Consider the following 6,000-nt stretch of genomic DNA (forward strand, 5'->3'; position numbering starts at 1 on the left):
ATGGACAGGGACGATACCTTTCCCTCAATGCCCATTGGGTAAATGTTGTGGAGTCGGGTACAGATCTTGAGAGTGGCGCTGTACGTGTTCTGCCAACTCCAAGGATTGCAGGAATCCAGTCTGTACACATTGACTCCTCCTCATACTCCAGTTCCTCTGAATCAGCGCTGCAGGAGCCGTCACGGTCTACCTCCACATCGACCCGTGAACGGTTACCTGTTATGGTGACCAATATGAACACAGCCGTGGCCAAACGTCAACAGGCCGTATTAAAATTAATTTCTTTGGGGAATCGAAGCCACACAGCGCAGGAGCTCTGGAATGCCATCAAGCAGCAGAGCGACGTGTGGTTTGTGCCAGCGAATCTCCAGCCAGGCATGGTAGTGTGTGACAATGGCCGAAATCTGGTGGCAGCTCTGGGCCTAGGCAACCTTACTCACATCCCATGTCTGGCACATGTGCTCAACTTGGTCGTGCAGAGTTTTTTGAGGGACTATCCGGATCTTGATGCACTGCTTCACAAGATCCGCATAGAGTGCGCTCACTTGCGGCGTTCCAGCAATGCAAGATCACGCATTGCAGCTCTGCAGCGCCGATTACGTCTTCCAGAACATCGCATCATATGTGACCTACCCACCAGGTGGAATTCAACGTTACATATGTTGGAGAGGTTGTGTGAGCAGCAGGCAGCAGTAATGGAGTACCAGCTGCAGCAGGCGCAAACAAGTCGCAGTGCGCCGTTCACACTTCACCACCACTGAGTGGGCCTCTATGAAGGACATTTGCCACGTTTTGCGTGCCTTCGATTATTCCACGCGGATGGCGAGTGCAGATGATGCACTAGTCAGCATGACTATCCCCCTTATCTGCCTGCTTGAAAAAACACTGCAAGCACTAAGGGACGAGGTTTTGGAAGAGGTGGAGGATGAGGAGTCACAAATGCCATCTGCTTCTCTACAGTCTGCGCAACGTGGTTCCTCACAAAGGCCTAGGCAGGGGACACTTTGTGAGGAGGATGAGGAGGAGTCAATGGATGAGGAAGACATCTGTCCAGAGGAGGGAGGTACACAATGCTCTAGTAGTCAGTATCTAGAGCGAGGGTGGGGTGATGCAGAGCAGGCAGAGATCACGCCTCAAGCAGGGGACAGCGTTTCTTGGCCAGTTGGCAGTCTGCAGCACATGGTTGATTTCATGCTGCAGTGCCTGAGAAACGACCGCCGCATCGCCCACATTCTCAACACGGCTGATTATTGGGTGTCCACCCTCCTAGATCCTCGCTACCGGGACAACTTACAAAGCCTTATAACACCGTTGAACCGGGAGCGTAAATTGCGGGAGTACCAAGACGCACTGGTGCATTCCATCATGTTCTCCATTCCAACTGAGAGCAGTGCTGCTAGTGCTTTACAAAGCAGCTCAGTGCGTCGAGGCAGTGGAGGAAGCTCTGCACAAAGAGGGAGCAGAAGCAGCGCCTCAGCACAAGGCAAGACCAGTATGGCCGAAATGTGGCAAAGTTTTGTGTCCCCGCCGCCACAAATGTCTACACCATCACAGACGGCTCCAGTCAGCAGGAGGCAACGTTTCCGTCAGATGGTGACAGACTACATGTCTTGCCCTCTTAGTGTACTCCCAGACAGCTGTTCTCCCTTCAAGTTTTGGGTCTGTAAGCTAGATACATGGCCAGAGCTAAGTCAGTATGCATTGGAGGTGCTAGCTTGCCCTGCTGCTAGTGTATTATCGGAACGCGTCTTTAGTGCCGCAGGTGGTGTACTAACAGACCGTCGCATGCGACTATCCTCCGATAACGTTGACCGGCTTACTTTTCTCAAAATGAACAAGGCCTGGATCTCTCATGAATTTGCCAGTCCTCTTCCAGAATAAATAATTGTTGGCAAAAGTATCCAGGTCTCCTGTTCTGTTCATGTTTCTACCACCTGAACTGTAATCCCTGAGCTCCAACACCGCCAGTTGGCGCTCGGAAGTGCCGTCTGCACAGTCAACACTTGCTGCCGTGTCATTGGGGTTCAGTAACGTCAGCTGTTCCCCGGCTGTGCGGACGGCAATTTCTCCTGCTCTGTCCACATTCTCATTACTACAGATTTTAAAGTTGCTCCAATTACACCTCTGGCTCCTCTGTTTTCAGTATTATCCCTGAGCTCCAACACCGCCAGTTGGCGCTTGGAAGTGCCGTCTGCACAGTCAACACTTGCTGCCATGTCATTGGGGTTCAGTAACGTCAGCTGTTCCCCTGCTGTGCGGACGGCAATTTCTCCTGCTCTGTCCACATCCACTGTACTACTGATTTAAAACCTCCTCCAAATACACTTCTGGCTCCTCTGTTTTCAGTATTATCCCTGAGCTAAAACACCGCCAGTTGGCGCTCGGACGTGCCGTCTGCACAGTCAACACTTGCTGCCATGTCATTGGGGTTCAGTAACGTCAGCTGTTCTCCTGCTGTGCGGACGGCAATTTCTCCTGCTCTGTCCACATTCTCACTACTACAGATTTTAAAGTTGCTCCAATTACACCTCTGGCTCCTCTGTTTTCAGTATTATCCCTGAGCTCCAACACCGCCAGTTGGTGCTCGGAAGTGCCGTCTACACAGTCAACACTTGCTGCCGTGTTATAGGGGTTCAGTAACGTCAGCTGTTCCCCTGCTGTGCGGACGGCAATTTCTCCTGCTCTGTCCACATTCTCACTACTACTGATTTTAAAGTTGCTCCAATTACACCTCTGGCTCCTCTGTTTTCAGTAGTATCCCTGAGCTCCAACACCGCCAGTTGGCGCTCGGAAGTGCCGTCTGCACAGTCAACACTTGCTGCCATGTTATTGGGGTTCAGTAACGTCAGCTGTTCCCCTGCTGTGCGGACGGCAATTTCTCCTGCTCTGTCCACATTCTCACTACTACAGATTTTAAAGTTGCTCCAATTACACCTCTGGCTCCTCTGTTTTCAGTATTATCCCTGAGCTCCAACACCGCCAGTTGGCGCTCGGAAGTGCCGTCTGCACAGTCAACACTTGCTGCCGTGTCATTGGGGTTCAGTAACGTCAGCTGTTCCCCTGCTGTGCGGACGGCAATTTCTCCTGCTCTGTCCACATTCTCACTACTACAGATTTTAAAGTTGCTCCAATTACACCTCTGGCTCCTCTGTTTTCAGTATTATCCCTGAGCTCCAACACCGCCAGTTGGCGCTCGGAAGTGCCGTCTGCACAGTCAACACTTGCTGCCGTGTTTTTGGGGTTCAGTAACATCAGCTGTTCCCCTGCTGTGCGGACGGCAATTTCTCCTGCTCTGTCCACATCCACTGTACTACTGATTTAAAACCTCCTCCAAATACACTTCTGGCTCCTCTGTTTTCAGTATTATCCCTGAGCTCCAACACCGCCAGTTGGCGCTCGGAAGTGCTGTCTGCACAGTCAACACTTGCTGCCGTGTTATTGGGGTTCAGTAACGTCAGCTGTTCTCCTGCTGTGCGGACGGCAATTTCTCCTGCTCTGTCCACATTCTCACTACTTCAGATTTTAAAGTTGCTCCAATTACACCTCTGGCTCCTCTGTTTTCAGTATTATCCCTGAGCTCCAACACCGCCAGTTGGCGCTCGGAAGTGCCGTCTGCACAGTCAACACTTGCTGCCGTGTCATTGGGGTTCAGTAACGTCAGCTGTTCCCCTGCTGTGCGGACGGCAATTTCTCCTGCTCTGTCCACATTCTCACTACTACAGATTTTAAAGTTGCTCCAATTACACCTCTGGCTCCTCTGTTTTCAGTATTATCCCTGAGCTCCAACACCGCCAGTTGGCGCTCGGAAGTGCCGTCTGCACAGTCAACACTTGCTGCCGTGTTTTTGGGGTTCAGTAACATCAGCTGTTCCCCTGCTGTGCGGACGGCAATTTCTCCTGCTCTGTCCACATCCACTGTACTACTGATTTAAAACCTCCTCCAAATACACTTCTGGCTCCTCTGTTTTCAGTATTATCCCTGAGCTCCAACACCGCCAGTTGGCGCTCGGAAGTGCTGTCTGCACAGTCAACACTTGCTGCCGTGTTATTGGGGTTCAGTAACGTCAGCTGTTCTCCTGCTGTGCGGACGGCAATTTTTCCTGCTCTGTCCACATTCTCACTACTTCAGATTTTAAAGTTGCTCCAATTACACCTCTGGCTCCTCTGTTTTCAGTATTATCCCTGAGCTCCAACACCGCCAGTTGGTGCTCGGAAGTGCCGTCTGCACAGTCAACACTTGCTGCCGTGTTATTGGGGTTCAGTAACGTCAGCTGTTCCCCTGCTGTGCGGACGGCAATTTCTCCTGCTCTGTCCACATTCTCACTACTACTGATTTTAAAGTTGCTCCAATTACACCTCTGGCTCCTCTGTTTTCAGTAGTATCCCTGAGCTCCAACACCGCCAGTTGGCGCTCGGAAGTGCCGTCTGCACAGTCAACACTTGCTGCCGTGTTATTGGGGTTCAGTAACGTCAGCTGTTCCCCTGCTGTGCGGACGGCACTTTCTCCTGCTCTGTCCACATCCACTGTACTACTGATTTAAACCCTCCTCCAAATACACCTCTGGCTCCTCTATTTTCAGTATTATCCCTGAGCTCCAACATCGCCAGTTGGCGCTCGGAAGTGCCGTCTGCACAGTCAACACTTGCTGCCGTGTCATTGGGGTTCAGTAACATCAGCTGTTCCCCTGCTGTGCGGACGGCAATTTCTCCTGCTCTGTCCACATTCTCACTACTACAGATTTTAAAGTTGCTCCAATTACACCTCTGGCTCCTCTGTTTTCAGTATTATCCCTGAGCTCCAACGCCGCCAGTTGGCGCTCGGAAGTGCCGTCTGCACAGTCAACACTTGCTGCCGTGTTTTTGGGGTTCAGTAACATCAGCTGTTCCCCTGCTGTGCGGACGGCAATTTCTCCTGCTCTGTCCACATCCACTGTACTACTGATTTAAAACCTCCTCCAAATACACTTCTGGCTCCTCTGTTTTCAGTATTATCCCTGAGCTCCAACACCGCCAGTTGGTGCTCGGAAGTGCTGTCTGCACAGTCAACACTTGCTGCCGTGTTATTGGGGTTCAGTAACGTCAGCTGTTCTCCTGCTGTGCGGACGGCAATTTCTCCTGCTCTGTCCACATTCTCACTACTACAGATTTTAAAGTTGCTCCAATTACACCTCTGGCTCCTCTGTTTTCAGTATTATCCCTGAGCTCCAACACCGCCAGTTGGTGCTCGGAAGTGCCGTCTGCACAGTCAACACTTGCTGCCGTGTTATTGGGGTTCAGTAACGTCAGCTGTTCCCCTGCTGTGCGGACGGCAATTTCTCCTGCTCTGTCCACATTCTCACTACTACTGATTTTAAAGTTGCTCCAATTACACCTGTGGCTCCTCTGTTTTCAGTAGTATCCCTGAGCTCCAACACCGCCAGTTGGCGCTCGGAAGTGCCGTCTGCACAGTCAACACTTGCTGCCGTGTTATTGGGGTTCAGTAACGTCAGCTGTTCCCCTGCTGTGCGGACGGCACTTTCTCCTGCTCTGTCCACATCCACTGTACTACTGATTTAAAACCTCCTCCAAATACACCTCTGGCTCCTCTGTTTTCAGTATTATCCCTGAGCTCCAACATCGCCAGTTGGCGCTCGGAAGTGCCGTCTGCACAATCAACACTTGCTGCCATGTTATTGGGGTTCAGTAACGTCAGCTGTTCCCCTGCTGTGCGGACGGCAATTTCTCCTGCTCTGTCCACATTCTCACTACTACAGATTTTAAAGTTGCTCCAATTACACCTCTGGCTCCTCTGTTTTCAGTATTATCCCTGAGCTCCAACACCGCCAGTTGGCGCTCGGAAGTGCCGTCTGCACAGTCAACACTTGCTGCCGTGTCATTGGGGTTCAGTAACGTCAGCTGTTCCCCTGCTGTGCGGACGGCAATTTCTCCTGCTCTGTCCACATTCTCACTACTACAGATTTTAGAGTTGCTCCAATTACACCTCTGGCTCCTCTGTTTTCAG

Source organism: Phyllobates terribilis, unplaced genomic scaffold (assembly GCF_046119375.1).
Source record: "Phyllobates terribilis strain yellow unplaced genomic scaffold, ASM4611937v1 Scaffold_10__3_contigs__length_209671492, whole genome shotgun sequence".
Taxonomy (NCBI): domain Eukaryota; kingdom Metazoa; phylum Chordata; class Amphibia; order Anura; family Dendrobatidae; genus Phyllobates; species Phyllobates terribilis.